The sequence below is a fragment of the Equus asinus genome, chromosome 15, assembly GCF_041296235.1.
Source record: "Equus asinus isolate D_3611 breed Donkey chromosome 15, EquAss-T2T_v2, whole genome shotgun sequence".
Classification (NCBI taxonomy): Eukaryota; Metazoa; Chordata; class Mammalia; order Perissodactyla; family Equidae; genus Equus; species Equus asinus.
The window spans coordinates 4,604,660-4,631,474 of NC_091804.1; the positions used below are offsets into that span (position 1 = coordinate 4,604,660).

Below are 26,815 nucleotides of genomic sequence, written 5' to 3' on the forward strand. Positions count from 1 at the left end.
TTCCCAAGCTCCTGAGTCAAAATTGGAATCTGAACTGCCTATTTCCAGAACCTGTGACGTTAACCAGTCTGTTATATCCTTCAAGCATCCCGACAGGAAACGAGAGGCCGGCACACCATCAGACCTCACTGTCCTCTCATGCTAAGTGCTGGAAAACAACGAATGGGATCTACCAAACGTGGAGGGAGCAAGTGGTGATGCAGTCTCACTTTCTTTCATATGGAAAGTCAAGGAAAGACGTTGTCAATCAAGTATGCAACGATAAGAACAAGTCCATTGTACACTCCTCAAAAGACTACTTGAAAATGTATTCTGGGCAACCAAGAGGGGGTAGAAAGAAGGGAAGAAAGAGGAATGTGAGGGAGGGAGGAAGGCTACTGGGTTTTAGAGTGTTATCTGTGCCTTTCACTAGATTCTCAAGTTGACACTTTCCTAACCAGGTCAATATATTTCTTATCAATCAATTTGTGAGCTACACTTTATCCTTTTCTAGACACTCATTACATGAGCATGTAAACCCAGACTCAGCAAACCAAATCCTGATGGCTGGTGTCATCCGTGACCATAACATCACCATATTCTCTCTACCAAACAAATACATATTTGTTAAATGAATAGTATTATTCGCTTAACAAATATTGTTGCGCACCTGCTCCAGCCCTGGTGTTGTACTAGGTGTTGGGAATTCCACATCAAAGAAGATAGACAAGGTCCCTGCCCTCACGGAAGTCACATGTCCACGGGGATAGGTTAACAATGAACAAGTAGGCAAATATATCACAAGATTGTTGTTGATTTAGCAAGTTGGTGGCTGGCAGTGCCATTTACTAAGATGAGGAAGACTTGGAACTGCTCACATTAGGGAAAGCGGGGGTCAAGTGTTCTATTTGGACACGTTAAATTTGAAATGATTGTTAGACCTCCACAAGAAAATGCTGATTAGGGGAGTAGGTAGCAACACATGCATTCACAGTAACTATGGTTTGTGTTAGTTCAGGTCCTCCAAGAAGCAGATACCAAGATGAGATTAGATGTGCAGAAAATTTGGGGAGAACACCTGTGAAGGATAAAGGGGAGGCAGCCCAGGAGGTGGAGAGAGTTCAGACCGTGATCCAGACCTGACCAGTGAAGGAGAGGGGGAAGACAGGAGGGTTGGCTAGGAAAATCTCAGACTGCAGCACGCTTCTCAGGAAACTGCAACCAGGCCCACGGAGAGTCTTTGAGCCAAAGTTACCCCTGGAAGGAGTCCCACATCTCACAGGAATGAGCCTGAATTAGTAAACCCCGTTGGTGCTTGGTTGTCAGTTTGGAGCAGCCCTCGGAAGCATGGGATCTTGAGGATGTGTCCACCTGGAGCCTTCTCCCCTGGACCAAATGCAGGAAAACCAGGATGCCAGAATTCATCGTCCCTACAGCCCTGAGCCTGCAGGTGGGTGTGGACAGGTCTCCATGTCCATGTCTGAGCATTTTGCAGCAAAGGAGGGGGCTGGAGGCAGAAGCAGGAGACGCAGCCATGTGTTGAGGACTGGGGACCAGCCTTCCTCACATCACCACGTGCTGGTGGGTAACTCCGAGGAGTCCAAGAATCCTAAGTGCCGACCTTGCCTTCCAGGTCATTTTACAAAGGAATACTTTTCAAAGTAGTAGGATAAACATGTTTTATCAAAAGCTCAATGGATAAATTTTAAGTATTTAAACATGATATGGGAGCCTCCATCTGTACCTTGCGCTAGGCCCTGCCTATGTTAGAACCGCTGAAAATTTAATGGAAGTTGTGGTTATACCTTCCTGAAAAATCCACATATAGACAGAAGATAACATTCAAAAGATTTAAGAATTTTAAGAACTAGCCAGTAATATCAATTTATATATAAATCAACATATAAACCTTTGAAATTTCTAAATAACATACACATGTATTTTATATACTTTATACTATGTATAATATAATATATAATATAATGTAGAAATCTATTATATATGATATAATTCTATACTATAATATATTCTATATCTTATAATAAATTGCTCACCAAGTAATATAATTGTAGGTTATTAAGTCATTCTAATAAGTTTTGATTGATTTTAGAAATTGTTAGTGTGACCTTTGGTTTAACTCAGCTGTCACTAGCTAAACGATACCTGTGTCTTCATGACTGAACACAGGAAAGCTTATCAAACTCTCTCTTATTAAATTGGTGGTCATTAGGTTCCCTGCTCCTGGGTCATTTTTGCAGCTAGAAGGAGCATTGCACCTTAGCCTGCATATCCAGCATGGCCAGGACCTGGGGCCTCAGCTCCTGACAGCTAGCCACCCACCTGCTTCTCCTGCAGCCCGCTCTGTAGGTCCTGCCACATAAGCCTGCCCCAGAGCAATGGACAGGCCATGCCCAGGCCCTGCCACCATGCTGCCATCCCCACCTTGGTCTACACAGAGCTACCAGTGGCCACCCACTTCCTCACTGGCCCTGTCCCCGGGTTCTATTACCTTTTGCCATGGCCAAGTCTAGTTACGGTTATACCAGTCAGACAGGAAGCATTTCGATAACCATCAGTGCAGGCAGTACAGCGCTTATTAGACAATATCATTCTGTACTCAAACACAGACTTTATGCAATTCCGCACAATTACTGACCTCTGAATCCCCCCAGATAAAAACTCCGGTAGGAAAGAGTCAGTGACACGCCAGAGAGCTCTGTGAGAGCATAGATGGACCTCATCTATCCTAATTGACCTGGTTTCTATGGCCTGGCATGTAGCTGGTGCTCAATAGATATTGACTGATTGGCACAACTCTCACCCCATCAATTTAATGGCATCAAAAGTATAGTTTCGCTACAGGTCAACCAAATCCTCAAGTTCACCCCAGTTCCCCTATAAACAAAAGGCTTTCATATAGGAGAGGCTGCTAGTAATCAATGGTTTGGATTATATTTCTCTTTTCCCTTTTGGACCTCCACTCCTGTCTTTTAAAAGTACACATTGATCCCATTCTACATTTGATGGATTAAAACTTTCAAGTTCCCATGAGGAACTTCTGCTCTAGAGATGCAGAATGAAGGGAAGTCATACAGTTGAGTTCACAATTTCCGAAGGAAATAGAGCTGAGATGGGAATTTGATACAAATATGTTTTCCCTCTCTCTTCAACAGAGAGCACAATTTTGGAAAGATCCTCAGGTTAGGAGGGTCTCAATTCCAGCTTGCCTGTTCTAGCATGCACCAGTTCTCTCATGTAGCCAGTAGAGCGATGAGCTGAACCTTTTAGGTAATTGATCCTACTCACAAATTACAGATGCAATAATTTTCAGGTTGGTAAATCAACTAATCAAGCATGAGAATTGGTTCCTAACTAGGCAAAAAGAGGAGAGTTCTTGGGGATATTTAAAAAGCTCAGGGACAATGAATTCTCAGCTGCATTCCTCCAAGGTGTCATAAGTGTATCAGACATCAGGACCCAAGGAGGCCAAACCCAGGAGGTGGGAGACAGCAGAGGCATCAACAATAACAGAGCCCAGGGACCAGTTCCAAATCAAGGCAGGCAGATCAGATAATATATAAAGGAGGATAGGAAAGCAAAAGACCCCTTCTATTGTCCACATGCTCAGCCTGCATTATTCAAAGACAGATTTTTAAATATGTATCAGCATTCCAGTAAACAGGGTAAGCTTGCTAATAACCGTGCAATTCAGCAATCGCCACTCCAAATAAATACATTAGAAATGTCATTACTCTAATCAGATTAACTGCTGCCCCTCATGTTATGCTTTGAATAATCATTAAAATTATTCTTAGTGAATTTGGCAAGTACATTGTCTATAAAGACACAGAAGAAATAGTGGCTCCCTAGTATTTTTCCTCTTTAAATAAGTTTCTTAAACACTTTTAAATGCGTGGATTTTTTTTCCCCATATGAGTGGCTTAATAATGTAAGACCAGCTGTGTTCAGTTCCATATTTCTAGCGCCAGGGTGTAAGTTTTATGCTGGATTTCATTATTCATTACAGCAGCGCATGCTTTTTATGAGAACAATTGCTATGATAGGTTAAATGTCATTATTTCCAAAACTACCCTCACAGATTAGCTGCTGCATCACCTTCTGGACACTTGCACTTGAACATTTGAACCATAGCTCATAATTGTGTTCTTCACTAGGCTGATTCTTCCAGCTAATAATGCCTATAAATGCTTTTTCAATAGCCAGAGACCCACTCCTGTGAATCAAGATGTCTCTACTCACTTTGGCATTGGGTGACAGCTGGGATCTTTTGTAAGTGAATTGAGATCTAGCGATGAGTTTATTTTCTATGGCAGTCATATTCATGATGTGAAGGCCGTTAAAATTCGGACTTGTATTAGCAGATGTTCAACATTTTTTAACTTATGGGAGTTAAGAGGGAGGCACACTATACTCATTCATTAAAATAATTTTCCTATCGAAAAGAAAATGTTCTTTTATGCTAGAGAATGTTTAGGAGCATTAACACTTAACAAATAGATGTATTACACTCAGCTTTAGCAAACATCTAATGAACACCTACTCTCTTCCAGAAAGGAGGCAGGCACTTGCGCACACACTAATAATCCGCCTGAGATGGGGACCATAAACTCTAACTTGACTTTTATTTATTTCGCTTTGTTTCTTTTCTGTAATCACTTGAGCTTTTCCACCATGCTTTTCTATCTTGAAAACATCAAAAGCCTTCTGATCTATCCATATATAGGGAAAACAGAAGGAAACAGTTGGAAATTTAGCCAATGGCAGTTGCCCAAAAGTAGCAATAGAAACAAATCACATAAGAATTGTCTAGTTCCTTCTGCAAAATTTCTCTCTCTCCCATGCACTTTCTATTCTTCAACTGCAATGATGGCATTTCTTTGTAACTGGCTTTCTTAAATACTTGTGTATCTATTGGTCACGTCTATTCCCAATGGGAATTCCTGCCATCCCAGAATGTCTTAGAAAGCAACAGGACAATCTTCTTTTTTTAAGAGAAAGTAATGTGGATTTAGAGAAAGGTCACTGGCAAATTTACAAAGCCAAGTAGGGGAGTGCAACTTGGTCCCTGGAATGGAAACGAGAAAATATCCTTTCATGAGACGAATAGACCAATACCTTACTTTTCAATTTAGAGTACCACAAAAAAGAACCTTTGACTTTGGTTGTAGGAACTCTGAAGATTTCTTTGGATTAACTAACCATTCCCCTAGATTTGCTAAGATAAAAGAATTATAAGTGGGAAGGCAACCTTCAGCTCATCCAATTCCTTAATTTTGCATTTAGGAAAGCAACACATGGTTCAGCAGACGCAGAACTCAACCAAAAACATGGATGTCCTTCAATGTAGTTTTGTGTTCTTTTCTTTACCCCAATATTGTCTGTGATTTTTTACATCACCTCCCCCTATTCTTTCTTCCTCTTGAAGTCTGTAAAATGTACCCTCATCAAAACATAATTAATCCAACAGCCCATCCAACGTGGGTTTCCTAAGTGGCTGTGCATATCACCTGGAGGGCTCGAGCTCTCTGTAGCAACAGCCAGGAAGCTCAAATGGAGGCGGGGCCACACTGACCACGCTAGTGCTGCTTTGGCAATTTCCCAAAGGGAGGGTGGCAGTTCTTTCCTCTTCTTTCCTTGCCAAGCCAACTGAGCTTGTCACTTCTTTTCTAAAGGGGAGGCAAGCAGCAGTGTTCCTTATTCCCTAAGCTTTCTCCTGGAATTCATTCTTTCATGAGATTGTCTAGTTAAGTGGATTCTCATAGCTGCCAACAGTAACTTTTCAGAAAAACTGGCCTCAGGCAATATTCGATTTCCCCTTTCTTTTCAAGGCAAGTGTTTTCTGTTCCTAAATAGAAGTCTCCCACTTTTCCCTAAGCTTCAAGTTTTCCTCTCGTCCCCATGGGTAGCTTATTGATTCTTCCAGGCTCTAAAGCCAGGCTCGGTCCATCCAATCCTCATTCCATGACCTTAGGCCTTAGGCCAAAGATGAATCGTTGAATTGGAATTGCAACTCTATCAAATCAGGATGCTCAACTGACTCTTTACCATCTCTCATATATATTGCTTAAAGTCACAGTCTACATGTTGGCTGAACTAAAATGTATGTGTCTATAAAAGGCAAAGAGTCCTTTGATTGAATAATTCTTATATTCACTGGAAATTTACTGACCATCAATACATGGGTCTTTGAGTCTTGAGCTAGGACTAAAGAAGGGAAAACCCTGGTCTCTGATCTCCTGGGGGTCATAGGCCAGCAGGAAAGTGGGTGTAAACCTCAACAATCTCACTGAAGGAAAACCATCAACCCGGTAAATAACTGATGTGAAAAGTACTTCCCTGGTCAAAAGGTCAGCTCCTCTGAACTCAATGGAAGTCAGTCAACGATTGACTTTCCCAAAGCATATTTATTTCTGTGAGGAAAATAACAGGTAGAGTTATCAAGGAATTCCTTTTATTGCTTTGTGTTGAATTAAAAAACTGCTTATGGGGAAATTTAAATGATAAGATGAAAAATATGAGAACTGTAAATCAACTAAGAGAAGAAGCTGGACCCAAAAAAAGAAAAGCAAATACAAACTAGCATTTTTTGCAACTAATTATTGGGAGACCATGAGGTTAATCAGAACTAACTACAGACACTACTGTGTATATTTTAACCTGGAGCTCAGCACATAAGTTTTGCCAAGCACGCACTTTGAGGATAGCCCTGAACACGCGGGCAGCTTGCACAAGCCACGTGCCGCTGAAGTCAATTTGGTAATAAATGGCATCACATCACATCTGTGTAAGGTGATCCTGCAATTTAAGGAGATCCTGGTGTGATTCCTCTTCAAAATAAAGACTGTTTTCTGAAAGTAAATCCTCAGTCCTAATCAATTAGAGGCGGCTCTGTGCTGGAACTAACAATCCTCAAATTTCAGTAGCTTAACACGATGGAAGCGTTTTCCTCACTCACATAACAGTTCAATGTGAACGTGCAGAGGCAGCCTTCCCCGTGGTGATTCTGAGACCGGTCTCCTCCAGCTTGAGGTTCCACCATCCCCTGGAACCTGAAGTTCTCTCCCGAGGCCTCTGTTTCCAGCTGGCAGGTGGGAGGAGGGAAACAGTGTGGCAGATCCAGTGGGAGGTTTCTATGGGCCAGACCCAGAAGGAGTATGGATCACTTCCACCTTGTTTCACTGGCCAGAAGTCACAGCCAAACCTAACCTCCAGGAAGGCTGGGACATCTGGTCTAGCTGCTTGTCAGAGGAAAGAGAAACTGAGTCAGTGAAAGACTCACTAATCTCTGCTGAAAGTCCTGTTTCTGGTGTGGGTTTCTTAAGAGGTGAAAATGTATCTGCATAGTAAAATTGTAACAGGACAAATTCATTTATTAAGTATGTGCTATTGGAAATTATCTTAATCTTTCAGGGTCTTCATTGATTTGATCTTCAAATGAATAAACTAACCAATAAAAATAGAAAGATTGGGAAATTATTTTGGGCAAATTACTTCTGCCTCAGCTAGTTGACAGCCCATGTCCATTATCAAGTACTACTGCTACGAAGCTTTGACTCATGAAACACAACCTCGTTTAGAAAAGAACTCAACTGATCAAACGTCAAATATGTGTTCATAAGCAGAGCTCAAGAAGGATAGATTGATTAGAATCATCTCCAAGATGAATATTTAAGTGGAAAAAAAAAAAGCTACAGAACAGTATATATAATACACTACTTGCATTAATTTTTGGTTACTGCGTCACAAATGTAGCAGCTTAAATCAAAACAAATTTATTATTTCACAGTTTCCAGGGGTCAGGAGCACGGGTATGGGCTAGCTGAGTCCTTAGCTTAGGGTCTCACAAGACTGACATCAAGGCGTCAGTGGGGGCTGCAGATCTTACCCGAGGCTTCGTCTCCTCTTCCAAGCTCGCTGGCTGTCAGCAGAATCCAGTTTGTTGCTGACGCTCAGCCAGGAGTCACCCGCCTATGGACCACCTTCAGTCTTAGCAATATGGCCCTCCCATACATAGCAGCTCACTTTTTCAAAGCCAGCAGGCGCTCCTCCCTCCAGGGCCTCCCACACTGCTGTTTACTTTTAACACATAGAACAAACGTATGCTGAATACACATGAAATATATCTGCATCCGTTCAGGAGGAGCTAAAATCAAGCTTGTCTCTGGAGAGCTGAACTGGAAGCATGGGAATCGAGGAGGGAATGTCTCCATGTCTTTTATTATTCCTGTTTGAACAATCTCTCATGTTCACGTCTTACCTGTTCACATGAAGTAAGCAATTAGAACAGCAGCGGGATGGGTGCTTCTTGGGAGAAGGAGAGCTGTGCTCTCAGGAGCCTACAAACGCGCTGTGATCTGTCCCAGAGAAGATGTTGCAGGAGGGTTGGCACACGGCCGCGACCTCTCCCAGTGGGCTGGCTCCTGCCTGAGCCTGTGAACATCAGCCCTGAGCCACGAGGAAGGAAGCCCTGCAGCTGGTGAAGGCTCCCCTCTGGGAAAGTCCTTCCAAGTCCTCGCAGCTGGAGTCTTAAATACAAACCGCAGTAGTAAGAGTAAGCAAGAACTTATGCGCCCACGTCCCTCAGCTCGACAAAGCTGGCTAAGAAATGCCTTAGATGACCAGGCACCTCATTTTAAAAAACTGTCTCCTATGTTTACAACCAATTATTTTTTTTTAGTATCTGTTTTCCAAATTTTGAGTCCCTCCTGTATGCAGTATTTGATCCAACTCAGCTGCACCTGGAAAACATGTATCCTGGTGACTTTGCTGCTTTCTTCAGTTTTCGCATCTGGCCTTACAGTGATTGTGCCAGCAGTGAGGCGAGCTTGAACACTGCATGTGGAATAATGCTGCACTGTAGTGTCTTTCTGTGGCTCAAAAATAGCCCGTGAAGTAGCAATGTAGTTTTCCTACTTTATAAGTCTAATCGCTCTTAAGAAACAGGGATTTTTAGTAACTCTGCCCTAAAATGCCTGGAGACCTTTATGATTCAGTAAATTAGAATCTGATAGAAGGAGTCTAATGTCACCACCTCTGAGAGATGATTTTGAGGATGGGCGCCATTGTCTGAGGATATCTAGTCAAAAAGCACAGTGAATCTGCTCTTGGTCTCTATCAAAGCTCATGGGAGATGGGATCCAACTGGCAGAAATGCACGCCTGTGTCTGCTCTTCTCCCAGACACTGAGGTGAATGGGACACAGTAATTGGCAGTGAATGAAGGAAACAGCAGGAGAGCTTGGGGAAGTGAAACAAGGAAAGGAAGGGAAACGATAAGAGACAGTAATGAGCAGGTTCCAGTGGTGGGCAACGGGGGCTCCATCCCTCTAGGCACACCAGGACACAGTGCAGGAGCCGTGGATCCCCTGCCCCAGGGCACGGGCACCAGTGTTCCTCCACCAACACTTCTCGGCCATTATTTGAAGGCTGTTCCCAGGAAAGGGGAAGCTAGTTTCCTAGTGCTTCTGGCCTGCCCCCCACTGTGGGCCGAAAATGTCCCAGCGAAGAGGAGAGGCCACGGGGAGGGTGCGTGCACAGTAGGCAGCGCCAAAGAGAAATGGGCAGATCAGCAGCAGGGTGCGCTGCACTCCACGTCTACCAGTTAAAACCAAATTCTCCACCTTGACCGTAATTCAACCCCATGCTTTTTGTTTGTTTGTTTTTAAATTGATAGACTTTATTTTTTAAGACAAGTTTTACAGAATCTTCACAGAAACTTAACAAGGTTATTGAAAAAAAAAAGCTAAACACACTCCAGAAAGTACAGAGAGTTCCCAGTAGCCCCCACAGTTTCCCCTGTTATTATTAGTAGTATGTATATCTGTTACAATTGCTGATCCAATATTGATAGATTATTATTAACTAAAGTACACAGTTTACATTAGGGTTCACTCTGTGTTGTATATTTCATGAGTTTTGACAAATGTATCATGACATGTGTCCATCATTACTGCATCATACAGAATTCCCAATGCTTTTAGAAAACTGCTATTTTTAGTGACTCATGCAGGAAGCCCCCCCCCAGCAAATTTGAAAGCCTTATACAAATCCAACTTTGATTTCTTGAGGAAGAAATTGATGAAACAATTAGTTTAGTTGAAGAAGATGAAATTACCTTTAATTCTTCCAGAATTGCCAGGATATGCCTGGTCCAAATCTTTGCAGAAAACGGTATGTTCAGGACTGAATTATGTCTTCCCCTAAATTCATATTTTGAACCCTAACCCCCAGTGTGACTGTATTTGGCGTTGGGGCCTTTAAAGAGATAACTGATGTTAAATGAGTCCCTGAAGGTTGGGTCCTGACCCGATAGGACTGGTGTCCTTATAAGAAGAGGAAGGCACACCAAAGATCTCTGTCTCTGTCTCCGTGAACCCACAGAGGAAGACCATGTGAGGACACAGCAAAAAGGTGGCCGTCTACAAGCCAAGGAGAGAGGCCTCAGCAGAAACCAACCCTACTGACTTCTTGACCTTAGACCTCCAGTCTCCAGAAATGTGAGAAAATTAACTCTGGTTTTTAAGCCACGCAGTGTGTGGCATTCTGCTACGGCAGCCCAAGCTGACTGAGACAGGGTTCCTTTGGGAAAAAACTCCTAGCAAAAGTTGGGGATACTGCACTTTCTGTTTGAATCAAGAGGAGATTCTGAGGGGCCCAAGGTGAAGCCTGTAGCTAGGTGGTTCTGAGGCTGACATGGTGACACTGAGGAGGAGCAGCAAGGACACCAAGACATGGCCTCTCCAGCTCTGGCCCCCAGGCTCTTTTCTCTGCAGCTTGCCAGTCCTGGAGCGGGACACATCAAGCACGCTGTCAGGACAAATCCCTGGCTGTTAAGTGAATCACAGAATAAGGCTGTCAGTCATCCTGACTGGATAACTCGTGGCCCCAAAAGTACAACATGCAAGAAATGTCGCTGTGTCACCGCTCGATAACACCCACTGAGGGCCCTGCCAAGTCCCCACCACCTCTTCTGGTACCTTATCACCAACACTGCTCTGATCTCAGTCCCAACTGCCCAGCACCACTCTTTTAAAGAAACGTTCCCTCTTCACCTTAATCACAAGTGACAATTTTGAGTTACAAGTAGTCATCCCCATGGACACTTCCTTGCTAGAATACGCCATGGTGTTGGATGTTTCCCTTCGGATAGCCATCCCTTTCCTTCCCCCTGACTGTCACTCCTTCAGGTTCTTTATGAAGCCAAGAACCCATTTTGCAAACTCGTATTATGAAGTCCATGGACAAGTCCAATGTACCTATTTTTAAAGTGATAAAGACATTCGCCAGAGGAAACACAGTGTGCTGTTTGTGTTGGAAGCAGCATTATTGACTTGGTGAAATAACTTTAACAATGAGATGAACTACTTGGAAGGGGGTCTCGAGGTTATTTAGTCTAATCAGTAGATAAGAGATCAATCAGTGTCATCTAAGCCGAAAGCTGGACTCTTCTAGCAGGTTCAGGCACAGAGCGTACAAGAAGCTGAAAATACATCCCGCCCAGAAAATTCGTGGTTTATCTTGTCCTTTCCTTGGGTCTTAATAAGTCATTAAGTTTCTTCGAATCAAACAAACATTGTGATGTTCCCATAAAACCAGCTTCCTGTTGCTCTGAGAACTGTGGATAATGGAAGTTTGAATACAAACTGATAAAAATCAGATTTTCTGCATGCAATGGATATTAAAAATACCAAACTTTTATCATTTTTGAATGTTAAGCAGCGTCCACAGGGCCAAGGTGACCTTGCGGTGTGCCATACAGTGAGAAGAAAAAAGACAGGGCAAACGCCCTCACACCTCACACGTTTAATAATTTGCCTGTTCAGCTTTCAACCACCGTGGTCTTTTAATACAGAGGCTGCTCGGCCACAGTTGTCTTTCATAAATATTCCTTAAAGCAGCAGTTTTCCAGGCACCTTGTCCATCCACAGTCAATTCGCCTTCGCCGAGCCTCACAAGACGCCCAGCCAAACCAGCTTCCAGTTTGGTTTCCCTCCTGACATCAAGTTAATCCAAATTCAAGAACAAAACCATTCATATTTGTCCTTTACGTCAAGGATTACCACTATTGAAAGCGTTTTCTATGATCAGCTTGTCACTTTCTTTGCAACTTAATCTCTTTCTTTCTCCAGCTCAGTGGCCTCCTCTTACTTTCTCTCTTACTGAAGAAACAGGAGGGGTATTTTTTAATCTCTCCCTCTCTTTCCTTTTTAAAAAACTTATGAAGTTAAAAGACCAGCTCAGCCTGACCACCTGGATGGACAGGAGGCGCTGGCATGCAGGCGCCCTGCCAGCAGCCAGCTGTGACATTGTGCCCTGCCAGCTGTGTGAAGGCCCTGCTCACGGGATTGTCCTGGCTCTGTTGGCAACCACCTCCCACCCAGCCAGTGTCTATTCCCATTGTCCTCAACTTCCCTTGTGTAATGCTGTTTTGCAGATTATTAAGCAGAGCAAGTCTGTTAATCACAGTTCACGTCCCGTGTTAAGGCCACACAAGGGAGGCAGAACTGGGTGGGGAGGCCTGCTGGCAGGGCTGAATGTCTTGGTGGTAGCCCTTTCACACCCCTAACGAGATCATTACCACTAACTAAATACGAGTCTGGCCTCATGACCTTCTGGGGAATCACGGTGGCCCATGAGGGACATCAATATCATCCCGAACCCCCACTCTGCTGCCTTCCCGTGCTGGAAGCTAAGCCTGTGATCAAAAGGCCTCTAAACTCAGCTCTGGTTCCCCCAGTCCCCAAGCCTCAGGCACCTGAGACACCCCTGGCCGGCGCGGCTCTCAGCCCAGCCCCAGAGCGGTCTGGAACTGGCCAGCCCAGCTCTTCAGCTAACTTAACCTCCCGGGAGGCTGACTTTGAGATGGCACGGTCCAGCCTTCCCACAACTCTCAGAGCACCCAGAGACACACCCAGGCAACCCTCGATAACAAGTCCAGGCCCAACACGGTTCAGATTGTAATGTCGAGGAGCTGGGCCAGGAGTGAGGGCTTTGTTCATAACCCATCAGTTCCTTCAAGAAGATGGTCCTGAGTCTCCTTGGCATAGTTTGGTGGTTTTTTTAGATTTCGTTGTACCTAAACTGAGAGCAAATTTCTTTATTCACTGGAAATGTGAAGATGGCCACTTGGACCCATCCTCATAAGCAAAGGTAAAATATAAGTGTACGTGTGTGTTTGTGTGTGTGTACAAATGTGAGCGTGTATGAGTATGAGTGTGAGTGTGTGTATGAGTATGTAGGAGCATGCACACAGGTGTGAGTGCAGTGTAAGTGTGAATGTGTGTATGAGTATGTAGGAGCATGCACACAGGTGTGAGTGCAGTGTAAGTGTGAATGTGTGTATGAGTATGTAGGAGCATGCACACAGGTGTGAGTGCAGTGTAAGTGTGAATGTGTGTATGAGTATGTAGGAGCATGCACACAGGTGTGAGTGCAGTGTAAGTGTGAATGTGTGTATGAGTATGTAGGAGCATGCACACAGGTGTGAGTGCAGTGTAAGTGTGAATGTGTGTATGAGTATGTAGGAGCATGCACACAGGTGTGAGTGCAGTGTAAGTGTGAATGTGTGTATGAGTATGTAGGAGCATGCACACAGGTGTGAGTGCAGTGTAAGTGTGAATGTGTGTATGAGTGTGTAGGAGCATGCACACAGGTGTGAGTGCAGTGTAAGTGTGAATGTGTGTATGAGTGTGTAGGAGCATGCACACAGGTGTGAGTGCATGTGTAAGTGTGAATGTGTGTATGAGTATGTAGGAGCATGCACACAGGTGTGAGTGCAGTGTAAGTGTGAATGTGTGTATGAGTATGTAGGAGCATGCACACAGGTGTGAGTGCAGTGTAAGTGTGAATGTGTGTATGAGTATGTAGGAGCATGCACACAGGTGTGAGTGCAGTGTAAGTGTGAATGTGTGTATGAGTATGTAGGAGCATGAACACAGGTGTGAGTGCAGTGTAAGTGTGAATGTGTATATGAGTATGTAGGAGCATGCACACAGGTGTGAGTGCATGTGTAAGTGTGAATGTGTGTATGAGTATGTAGGAGCATGCACACAGGTGTGAGTGCAGTGTAAGTGTGAATGTGTGTATGAGTATGTAGGAGCATGCACACAGGTGTGAGTGCAGTGTAAGTGTGAATGTGTGTATGAGTATGTAGGAGCATGCACACAGGTGTGAGTGCAGTGTAAGTGTGAATGTGTGTATGAGTATGTAGGAGCATGCACACAGGTGTGAGTGCAGTGTAAGTGTGAATGTGTGTATGAGTATGTAGGAGCATGCACACAGGTGTGAGTGCAGTGTAAGTGTGAGTGTGTGTATGAGTATGTAGGAGCATGCACACAGGTGTGAGTGCAGTGTAAGTGTGAATGTGTGTATGAGTATGTAGGAGCATGCACACAGGTGTGAGTGCATGTGTAAGTGTGAATGTGTGTATGAGTATGTAGGAGCATGCACACAGGTGTGAGTGCAGTGTAAGTGTGAATGTGTGTATGAGTATGTAGGAGCATGCACACAGGTGTGAGTGCATGTGTAAGTGTGAGTGTGTGTATGAGTATGTAGGAGCATGCACACAGGTGTGAGTGCATGTGTAAGTGTGAATGTGTGTATGAGTATGTAGGAGCATGCACACAGGTGTGAGTGCAGTGTAAGTGTGAATGTGTGTATGAGTATGTAGGAGCATGCACACAGGTGTGAGTGCAGTGTAAGTGTGAATGTGTGTATGAGTATGTAGGAGCATGCACACAGGTGTGAGTGCATGTATGTGTGTGACTGTGTGTTATGAGTGTGCACAGGAGCGTATGTGTGCATCTACCAATTTAAAGTAGAAAAAGGTTTACCTGCATTATTTGCTGTTCCACAATAATGGAGTTCAAATACAGCAATTCTGCCTGCCCAGTTGATGATGACAACCCCAGTGTGAAGTGTAGAAGATTTCCCACAGAAGGGAAGAGCTCGAGATCAATAATTTCTCATTAGCTCTACTTTTCTTCTCTCCTTCCTTGTCAAAAGAAATGGTAAAAATTAAAATATTACAAAGCAAATAAATATTTTAAAATACATACAAACAAATACATTTACCCATTTGCATTATGTTTATAACAATTTATTTATTTATTCTGGTAGTTACCAAAATCAAATTATAATAAAATACCAAAATTCTATGTTATGCTCTGTTTGAATATAAGTGCTCCTATGGCTTATGCCTATTTCTAGTCTAATTGCATGGAACAGATCAACAGACCCTTTGGTATGTTGGTTTTGGTTTGCTCTTTCCTTTTGAAGGTAACACTGCCTTTTGAAGACATGCCAACACGGAACCTATGATGGCTCTAGGACTTGGATTTCCTAAAGAAATCATAATTCTTGAGATGTCCTTTATTTTAATTGCCATTGCCATCAAACAGGACCATCAGGAAATTTAATGCTACATTTAAACCTTATTGAGCTGGAACAACCTCAGAAAACTGTACAATCGAGAGAAGAAAGGAGCAGGCAGGCGTAGGGGGGAGGGCACGGCCTGGAGATGTGAAAAAGCACAAAAGTACGGATGGAGCTGCTGGCATTTCTCATAAACGACTCCACCACAAATGGAGCAACGAGACCCAGACCAGCCACACGATCCTGGGATTAGATTTTGTTTATAGCGAATTATTGAAAAGACTTTTTAAAAAATTGAGGATCAACAGGCATCTGATTTCTTTCTTTTCTTTTTCCTCCCAATTTGAAAGAGGCAGGGCCGGCCCCGTGGCCGAGTGGTTAAGTTCGTGCGCTTCGGCGGCCCAGGGTTTCGCCGGCTCGGATCCTGGGCCCGGACATGGCACTGCTCATCAGGCCATGGTGAGGCGGCATCCCACATGCCACAACTAGAAGGACCCACAGCTAAAAATATACAACTATGTACCGGGGGGATTTGGGGAGAAAAAGCAGAAAGAAAAGACAGGGGCATCACCGTGCTTACAAGTTTCCACGGATGCGGCTCGCATGGAGGGGCCTCTTCCTTAGCTAAGCGCAGCCGCATTTGCGGTCCTGTTTGTTCATCCCTCTGGAGAAGTATTCCCTGAAGGCTAACTTCACCTACAGCAGGGCTGGGAATGATTTAGAGGGATGGGAACTCCGAACGTCTCACACAAACAGCAGCGCCCTCATGATGGCACAAAGCAAACGCTTTTCACTTCCCTTTTCATCTTGCTATGTCAATGCTCCCTGCTGATGAAAAAGCCTCCAAAATGAATTTAACTTCTTCCATGATGCAAAATGGGTTGGAGATTTACAAATACGAATAGTGCTGAGCGTCTGTCTGCTGGGTACCACACAGAACCTCACTCTGGCATCTGAGAGGAAGGATCTGAATCGTCCTTCCCAGGGCTCATCTGAGAGATGCCCTTGCCTGTCATTCTCCTTCTCTCCAGGAGCAGGACTCACAGCACCCCCTCACGGCTAGGGGCTGGGGCTAGTTAAGTGACGCCTCCCTGAGCGACGCCTCCTTCTCGGTGCAGGTGAGAGGCCCAGTTGGAGCTCAGTAAAGCAGACGTGGTGGCATGTCTAGTCTCTTGAGCTCTCCTTGGCCTCCTGTAAATTTATAGCCAAGCATATGATGTGTTAATTGCATGTCCTCTGAGCATCTCATTGCCCACACTGGCTCTGATCATAAGAAGAAGAAGAGCTCGTACAGAAAATGACTCTGTGGTTTGATTATTCTGGTCCAGACTCTGCAAGGAGAACAGCAAAGGGCTGGACCTTCCCACTCAAAGCTTTGGATGGTGGTGAATGGGATTGCTCTCCCTCAGAACCAAAGAAGATTCCCCAGCCCTGCTCACTATGTCCCTTCGAAGTGTGCCACTCACACTGCATTGGTTTCGCTCGGATGACCAAATTGGACAGAACCTAAAACTTAAACCATTCCTTCCCGACCTTGAGCACAAGAGTCTTGCTCTCACAGATTACGACAGAGATTTCATGGCGGCACAGACCTTGAAATAGCTCTAGTCACCTGTGCCTCTCCACTTTGCCCTGTGGGGTCACAGGAAGCATCCTCCAGCAGAAGGTCACATATGCTTTAAATAATCATTTCCTAAATAAATATCGAGGTTTTCATCAGCCTCGATATTTGCTTTCCCCCATGACTTAGCAAAGCAACACCAGTCTTTGCAGAGTGGTGACATTTTGAGAACATTAAGCTTGCTTCCTCTCTTTGCCTGACAACCCCCAAGGAAACAGCTAAACCAGAACAGATAAAGAAAAGAGTAAAGGATTTTCATTAAACTCTTTTCAGGTTTTATCTCAGGTGTAGGGATTTTCATTTAGTAAGTACACAATTTTCAGGTTCAGGGAACTGGAATATAATTTTGGTCAGTCTTTTAAGAATATAGCTTTATCTGAGTGGGCTTATTATTTTATACTGTACTCCTACTTAATCTCATGCCAGGCTCCTCTTTGTTCATTTCACTGTTGCCACACTGGCCTTCTCTCTGTTTCTTAAACACTCCAAGGCTGGTCCTACCCCAGGGCCATTGCATTTGCTGTTCCCTCAGTTTGACTCTTTTCCTCAGATCGTTACATGGTACCTCCTCCTCCCACTCAGATCTAAACTCAAACACATTCTGTTCAGAAAGGACTTTTTAAATATCTTAGCACAAGCCACTCCTAATCCCACTCTGTTGTCCTAGGGGCATTTTTTCATCTTTAAATTAGTCTTATCTAATTGTCTTCTTGTTCATTGTCTCTAAGAGGGCCTTGTCCCTTATCATCCTGGAACAAAATGCCTAGCACACAGTAGATACTCAGTAAAGATTTATGGAGAAATTCAACTTGGAAGATAAGGAAAGTCACTCGAGATTCTTGTTTGGGGCCCATTTAGATATATCTTTCTTCTCTTTCAAAATTATATCTTGTGTGGCATCAAGCGAACTAGTCCACTGGATTTGCCCCCACGGAGTCTGCACATTAAATGTACGTATAGAAAATCTTGATATCACTCACTTTTAGTAACCAAATGTCTGCTGTGATCTTTACCCTCATGTTTATTATCTATAAAACTAAGTCCACTTCAAATTGCTCCTACACTAGGAACCCATGGAAACATGTGCTACAAGAGATTTGAAGGATCATCTCAAAAATCACTTCTACCAAGCCTCCTTTCCTCTCCTCCAGAGCTCGTTCTGCATGAGAGCACCATCTCCCGTGCTAAAGGGGGCTGTAGGGAGACAGAGCACTTCCGGCCGTCACAGGCTGGGGTCGACCATCTCCCCTCTTTCACTGTGATTATGCTCTCTGTTTGAAGCACAGTTAAGTTTATTTGTTTCCGTTTATATTTCATTTTTGGGCTTCTCCACATTGCTATTCATTTATTTTCTTTCTGAGTATGTAAAAATTAACATGGTTCAAGTCAAACCTATACCAAAAAGAATTCTAAGAAAAGTGACGCTTCCGTCCCACCTCGCTTCCACTCCATTCCCACCCCCATCCCTCCTACTCCACACCTCCCTCTCTTCCACTCCATTCTCACCCTACTCTCTCTTTCACCCATTCTCTATAGGTAACTAATATTGTTAGTTTCTTGTTTATCCTCCCTGTATTTCCTTATACAAAAAAATTGCAAATAAATGCATATTTTTATATTTTCCCCTCTTTCTTACACAAAAGGAGGCAGACTATAGATTCTTTTTTGCACTTTGCTTTCTTCCCTGAATAGCATATCCTGGAAATCACCCCATAACAGTTCACAATAATCTTCCTCCATATTTTTTAAGGCTGCCTAATACTCCATTGTGTAGATGAACCATAGTTTTCTCTAGGACTTTCCTATGATTGGGCTTTTGGGCAGTTTTCAATATTTTGCAATTGTAAACAATGCTGCAATGAATAACCCTGTGTATATGTATTTTTGCATTGTTAAAGGTGTGTCTTTAGAGTAAATTCCTAGAATTGGTGTTGCTGGGTCAAAAGCAAGTGCCTTTGTAATTTGTCAGCTACTGCAAGTGCCCCTCTTGCAGAGTTATAGCAATTCGGATTCTCACCAGCGGGTCCAGAGTGTCTATTTCCCCGGTAGCCTCATTAACAGAGTGTGTCGTGGAGCTTTTTAATGTTTTCCGATCTCATAGGTGAGAAATAGGATCTTTGCATAATTTTGATTAGCATTTCTCTTAATACGAATAAGATTGAATACCTCATATATTTAAGGGCCATCTTATATCCTTTTGCTGTGAATTGTCTCTTCACATCTTTTATCTATTTTTCTGTTCAATTTTTGCTCTTCTTTCCTTCAAGTGTTAAGAAGTCTCCCTATATTAGCCCTTTGTGATATATCTTGAAAATATCTTCTCCCAGTTTGTCACTTGTCTTTTGACTTTGGTTATGGTGTATTCTGTCGGGCAAACTTTAAAATTTCTTTCACACAGTCACACTTACTAGCCTTTCCTTCTGTCGTCTCTGGATTTTGAGGCACTGTTAGCCTGTCCTTGACTCCAGGTTATACGGGAATTCACTGTGTTTTCTCCAAACGCTTGTATAGCTTCATTTTTTACATTCAGATCTCTAATTCTTTTGAATATTATTCTTGAGTATAGTGTGAAGTATGGATCTAATTCTACTTTTTCCAAAACTATTCAGTTTACCATTAATTAAAAGCTCCACTTTTGAAAAGGGCCCTTGGCAGCGAGGAAGGGAAGAGGAGAAAGTCAGAAGGGACGAGAAGATGACCTTTACATGTTGCTTTGCACGTTCTTCATCCCAGACAAATCCGAATGATGAGCACGCCCAGCAAGGGTGTGCCTGCTTCTCAGGGGGCCTGTGGGCTCTGCCAGCACCACAGAGCAGCCGTTCCCACTCAGACCTAAGCTTGTGTCCCGGCTCCCATGGCTAAAAGCCACATTCAGGTGACCAGTTGTTTGTGGGGAAGGGAGGCCTAGGGTCAGTGGCTCTGAAGTGACCAACATTCCCTGCTCCCTACAGACTCTATAGCATCCAGTTTGTCACAGCCAGCGTTTCTAATCTGTTGGCCCCAGCTGATCACGGCAGTGTTGCCTACACAGTTGGAAGAGTCAGAAAAAGCACTCGGGCCCCCTGGCTCTAGGCTGGAAGGCTGTGGACTGCGAGGTGTGGCCTAGGAAGAGATCTGTAGCAGGAAACCTTGTTTCTGCAAGCACCAGGTCTCCCTGTCCTTTTTGGTGCCTCATCTCTCTCTCTCATCCATTTCTGTGTGGAAGTCTCTGGAAGCTTTGACAGTGGAGGCTTCTTGAGATGTTATGATTTGAGCTTACTTTTGTTACCTGGATTTCTCTTATAGATCAGCATTCTATTCCAAACCAAACTGTCATCCAGAACAGTAACAGTACTGAAAGTAACCTTCCTGAAGACTCCTCCTGAGCAGACACTCTGTAGACACTGCCTCCTTTACCTTCCCACAACCCCCAGAGGGTTGCTTTATTATTATATCCATATTTCAGAAGGGGAAACTGAGGCTCAGAGAGGTTGCATTTCTTGCTGAGGTCGTCCAGTGGATGGTAGAGTTGATGGTGGAGCAGGATTTCAACCCAGCATCCACCTTCACAACTACCATGCCTGCTCCCCAGTGAGACCAGTTTCTAATTGTCATTGTGTTTAATAAGCAAAAAATATAGGATCGGTTTAAGACATGGAATTTTCACTTGCTCATTTCACTACTTTCAGAAGTCAGTTGTGTGCCTTCCAATTTGCACCCCAGCTCTGGGTTGTTACAAACAAACCCAGGCCTACCCAGCAGGCAAATCTGAAAGAAATCGGCAGGTTGAACTGTCCACATGATGCCTTCAAAAATAACCATTACATGTTTTCCAAAGGTAATACAATATTAAGTAGAAAAATGGTTTTTTAGGTAGGTCAGGTGCAAATGGTGTGAGTTAGCTACACTTAAAAAATCCCAGGGCACAGCTGACTAATGTTCAGTACAAAATGTCCTTCCTTCTCTAGCATTCATTTGCCAGTCACATTGTCAGTTAAAAGTAGTCATTTTGAAAGCAGTAATTCATTCTCTACGGTCCTTCCTTAACACAATTTCAGCCTGCAATTTAGATGATAGGAAAATTACAACCTCAGTGCACTATATTATGTGATATAAATGTTATTGCAATTAAGCCTGCTAGGAACACACACACACACACACACACACACACACAAAGATCCATATACAACTGGTCCATGGCTTAGTCTAAGTAACCATTTCCTATAAACCAAGGGGCTATTGGACAAAAACTGGAATGGAATGGGAGCAAGTGCAAGACGACCTGAGACGGTCCAAGTTTTACCTTTATTGGTCAAGATATGGGTGGATTGGACTGACCTAAATATCCTGAGGGTCACCATCCGGCTAGCCCTTAAAGCTTGAGCCATACCGTGATCCAAGATGCCTTCTCCCTCAACCCCAAAGCCAAGCAGACATTGTGACTCAACCTCCTAGATCCCTTGATTCTCACCATTATTTACACCCCCTCAGCCACTTTCTTGGATCAGTGTACCACATTTTGTTCTAGATTATCATGGTTGCTCCCTAATAGTCCTCTTTGCCAATGATATATTTGCTCCCCAGCTTATCCTTAACACTATTGCTCAGAAGATGGCTCTCAATTGCAAACCTAGTTATAAAAGTTATTCTATGGCTCAAAACCTTTCAAAGCTTCCCCTGACACTGACAGAGAATGCCAGAGTGTCATTTTTCGTCAGGAAAATCACTCTCCAACTCCCCTCCCACCTAACCTTTTCCACTGGGACATTCCTTGTCATCCTTCATCAGCTGGTTCAGAATTCCCTCTTCTGGGAAGTCAGTTCCACTAACCCCCAAAGGAGTCAATCTCTCTCTTCCTCTATCTGTGCTCCTTCTATATCTGCTGTATATGTTCATCACAGCACTTTATGTAATTGTGTGTGTTCGTTCCTAGACACTTCTTGGGAACAGGCATTATGGGAGAATCAGTACTGCTTCCAAAGTTGTCTGCATCAAGTTAGAAAAAGGAGAAAAAACATGGCTGTTTATAGGTGGAAGGTTTCTACTCACATCCCATTGGCAGAATGCAGTCACCTGTGTACATGTAACTGCAAGGGATGCTGGGAAATGTAGGATGGCTATGCCAGGAAGAAGAGAAAACTGGGTTAGTGAGCTTGGAGTCAGCCTCATAAATGTTTTTATATAAGATTTGTACTGCTTATGGCAAAAGACACTTGTAAGTCATAGCAAGGAGAACAATAGCAACAAGAATTCCTATGATTCTCTTAGTGTTTAGTGCATACCAGGCACCAGTCTCTACATACATTGTCCATTTTTCTTCTTGAATAACCTACAAGGTAGATATCTGTTTCTTGAAGATGAAAAAACTGAAGCTCACATTGGGATAGTAATTTGACCGAGGTCACACAGCAGAGTAGGAATTCAGATTTGTGTCTGAGTTCAGAGTCCAGGGTTTTTCTTTGTTATCATGTAGTGTTTTCTAAAAAATTAGCCTTCAAAATGAATGATAAGGTTCAACATATAACAGAGTGAATTTCAGAGAACAACAATATGTAACTTGTTAGAGACGAAAGGAACTTTGGGAAGACAGTCACTTAACCTTCTTACTTCAGAGGTGAGAAAATTACAGTTCAGAGAAGACAGGTATCACGTTAGTGGTAGAGCCGTGACTGGCACCCATAGCTCCTGACCACCAGGGTTTTCAAGCCCAGTGTCTTGTGCAAAGGACTCATGAGACCAATGAATAAAGCAATAATTGTACTGTCTTAAGTGATTCTCAGCACCAGTTTTTGAAGTGGCAGGTACATACGTCCATGTTAGACACTGAACAGGTTACCTTTTATAGCATTGTTCTATGGTGGATCTTAACATAAACTACCTTCAAGAAACTTCTGGAATGCCTAACAGAAGATGATATGGAATGGTCTCAAATTCTCAGCCTCCTTAATTACACATTTATTCAATTAGGGGATACCCAGAACCTCTGCTTTCCAACATGGCAGTGAGCTTGGATTTCCTTGTTTTGGTTTAGGAAGAGATCGGTCTTAACCTACCAGGGGCCGTGCTGGTTGATTCACCGGGACTCCTTCAGTTTTCTATGTCTGGAAGGCAAGGGCCAGGACTTTTCCATTCTTTGCCACTTCTCCACTTACCCTCAACCCTCCATCACAACACCAGATATGAGGTATTTAATACAGGTGATTGAATTTGAGAGGAAGGGAGAGAAAGGCCAGTGTGTACCCCAAGTGAATCAGAATTTCCTGCACAAATAGGAGAGTCTCTAAATTTTTTCAGTGTTTTTATATCCAAAAATTTACACTTCTCGTTCTTCTAATACAGATGAAGTGGTCTCTTCCCACTCTAACCTGCCTGTAATGTAGCCAGATCTGCTTTATAGTCTTCACAAAAATAACAGCTAATTTTATTTAACTTTTTCTAGCTCTGGTCTGTCTCTAAGCTTCACTGCTTTTTCAGGCTGATTTATAAAGGGACGGATTTTTAATGTGGCCAACTGTGAAAGTTCAGTACATTTCCCTCTATATTCTATATGTTAAATAAATATAACATATTCAAATGGGAAAATAGCAAAAAAGAAAAAAATAGAGGTATTGGGACAGGATTTGACTCCCTTTGTGTCCTGGCTCATCCTCTTCTCCCAACCCAAGAGCCACATATGACTTAAAGTTAAGGAGGTTTCCAAAGCTGTAAGCCATGCTATTAATTCAGAGAATTGGTCCTAACTTACCTGGTTTTCAATTAGTCCATAGGAACTGAGCTAATTTGGATTCTGTTCAGACTTGTAAACCTTTTGCTGCAAACAGAGGCGCAGCACACTGCTGGAATGACAACCGGCTGAGGTTTATCAGTTAGCTAGGAAATGTTTTCTGAGTGAGCGTATGGTGTGAAAAGGCCCAATTTCGATAATGGATGTGCCTTTCTGAGCTTTTAATTCCGTGTTTAATTGGGCACAAAATTCAGGCTCTCAGATTTAGCGTGGGTGCTGGCCAGAATAATCGAAACAGCAGTCAAATGAATGGAGCGGCGCAGGACTTCCAACTTTGATTCAACAGAACCAAGAAAGCTCTTGAGTGAAGTCTGTGGTTTTAAAGTATATATATATATATATTTTTTAAAGATTTTATTTTTTCCTTTTTCTCCCCAAAGCCCCCCCGGTACATAGTTGTGTATTCTTCGTTGTGGGTTCTTCTAGTTGTGGCATGTGGGACGCTGCCTCAGCGTGGTCTGATGAGCAGTGCCATGTCCGCGCCCAGGATTCGAACTAACGAAACACTGGGCCGCCTGCAGCGGAGCGCGAGAACTTAACCACTCGGCCACGGGGCCAGCCCCTTAAAGTATATTTTTAATGACCAGAAAATTGAGAGAAATTGTTTTGATTGGGGTAAGAGCCTTGCTGACATAGAAGAACGTGAAATAATGAACAAGGAACTTTCTGACTCCAATCGTGGAGAGACCTGCCACATTCCAAGCCACCAAACCAGGTCAACAGTGCGCTCCCAGCGCAACCTCTGTGAGCAAGACGTGCCCCCGCCGGCACTGCCCGAGCCTCCCCCACCTCCATCCGAGCGAAGCCCTTCATGTCGCTCCAGCTACCTGGACAGAGGACACACGGTCCGGCTGAAACTTGCTTGCACAGTACAACTTCTTTCAGATTAAACAAACTGAAATGCAGTCCATTTTGAAAAGATTCACCAACACTGGCTGGAATACATGATTTTTAATAAACTATTTATCATCAGCCGTTAGTTAGTAACCAAAATTTCCACAGAGAAACATAACATTGATTCATTTTCTGTTTTGATTCCTGTTTCTATTGTGATTTTTTCCTTCTTGCAGTTCTCTCTCTTACAACTTAAGGTGGACTTACTTCCTTACATTCTAATAACTGCTTTGAAGATTAAAGAGTTTCTTCTCAGTATAACCTTAGCTCGACCACACATATTTTGCTCTGTAGTATTTTTGTTATTCAGATTAAAATTTTTTTTGAAACTTTCACTATTAATTCTTCTTTAACCCATGAATTTTTCAGATGGATGTTTTTAGTTTTCAAAAAGTTGAAGGGTTTTGGCCTTCTCTTTAGTATTAATTTCTAATTGAGGCTCACTTTAGTGAGAGAGCATGGTTTCTTGAGAATTTTTCATTTAAATGTTCTGTGTACGTTTCAAAAAAGAAAACGTATTTTCTAGAAGGTTGAGCTGCTCATGTTCATCTCTCCGATCAAGCTTATTTGCATTGTTTATTTGCATTATCCTGAGCAATTTTCAGGTTGCCTTAATCTTGAGAGCTGGGTCACAACCTCCCATTGTGCTTGTAGATTTCTTTCTCCATGACTTCTTGGTCAGCCTCTGATTTGTATATTTCAAGGTGAAAGTGTTTGTTTCGTGAATGTTTTATCATACTTATGGATATTACCTTTTTAAAAACCTGTCATGTCTGTCTTTTCCCATATTAACACTTTTAACTCTAAATTCTACTTTTGTCTGCTGTGAATACAGATGCCAGCGCTCTTTGGCTTAGTCTTGACCCAGGAGGTTTTTCCTAGCCCTTTACCATCAACGTTTCCATGTTTCGGAGTAATTTGTAAGTACTCTTTGACTTATTTTATTTTTCAAAAAACACAAAGAGCTTTAAGATTCCCCAGTAATAAATCTAGCCTAAGGCTCAGAAATAAAAAGAATTGTCCTCAGAACAAGTTTCTTCAAATACTTTAAACAATTTGAAAATCTATAGGAATTACATAAACAAAATTAGTTCCCCTCTTTATTTGCCCATCTGGACTCCGCCTGAGTTTTTGAAAACTGGAGGCGCTTGCTTATTTTTTTCTTATCTTTCAGGGAAATCTTGGACAACAGATCTGGGATGCTCAGTCCTAAAGATCATTTCCCCAATACAGAAGGCAATAACGGTGTAACAGCTCTCCATGCCCTCCAGGGAGTGTTATGCTTAGAACAGAAAAACATCCCTAAAAGCATTTGTGCGAGATGACTGAGTGTTTTTATCATCAGTGATAGGGACTTTTCCCCCATAAATATATGGCATTCAATAACACAATCTCCTTTCCCAGCTACATGCACGCGTCCTTCAAAGCCATTCTCCCTCCAACCATGTGACCATTCAGCAGAGAAAAATCAGCCCGTTTACATAACAGCTGTTAGTGTGAGCGTTGACATATTACTTCAGGGCCTTCCGCCTATAATGGGTTTTTCAAATGTGTTGCCATGTTCAGTTGATTAGTTGTGGGTGATCTGAAATGTCAAACTATTAGCCTTGACAACTACTGCCAAGGTTACTATCTTCGGAAAATATCCTTTTAATAATATAACTGTTTGTAAGTGGAAAAGGTGATGCTCAAAATACAAAGTAACAATAAGTGTGGATTACCAAGCCACTGATGGCTTCAGTTTTTCATTCTCTTTGGTGATGCATGGTCTGGGGAGTTCTTTTTTAATGAGCAAGCACCACTAACGCACCCCTAGGTTTCCGTGAGCTCCACAAACGTGGATTTCAGGATGGGAAACAGAAGAGAGGGAGGACTGACAGAAACGAAAACCTTGACTTGCAAAGTTCTAGTCCCCTGTGGGTAAGGTGGTGTAACGTCACCTCAAAGCCCTCCCACAGATGAAGCTTTACAAATCTGGCTCTGGTGTGGAGGAAGTTTTAAAATCCTAGATTGCACATTTCAGTCATCAAGATGGTCCAGGCAGTCAGGGAACCTGGGAGGGAGCCAAATCCATCGCGGCCCCTTCTCGTTCCTCGTCTTCACTCCCACTTCCACTGCCCCCATCCAAGCTACCTGGTTACCGATATCTTCTAATTAGTGATATTC

General features: G+C 43.1%; 1 long non-coding RNA gene across 1 annotated transcript in view; it reads left to right on the plus strand.

Annotated features, from left to right (window-relative positions):
• LOC139040297 (uncharacterized) overlaps positions 1-26,815 on the plus strand; it is a 34,969-nt gene that overhangs the window by 4,651 nt on the left and 3,503 nt on the right. Inside the window, exon 2 of the long non-coding RNA XR_011494528.1 lies at positions 25,485-25,569. This is a non-coding gene — a long non-coding RNA (uncharacterized lncRNA). The remainder of the gene's footprint in view (positions 1-25,484; positions 25,570-26,815) is intronic.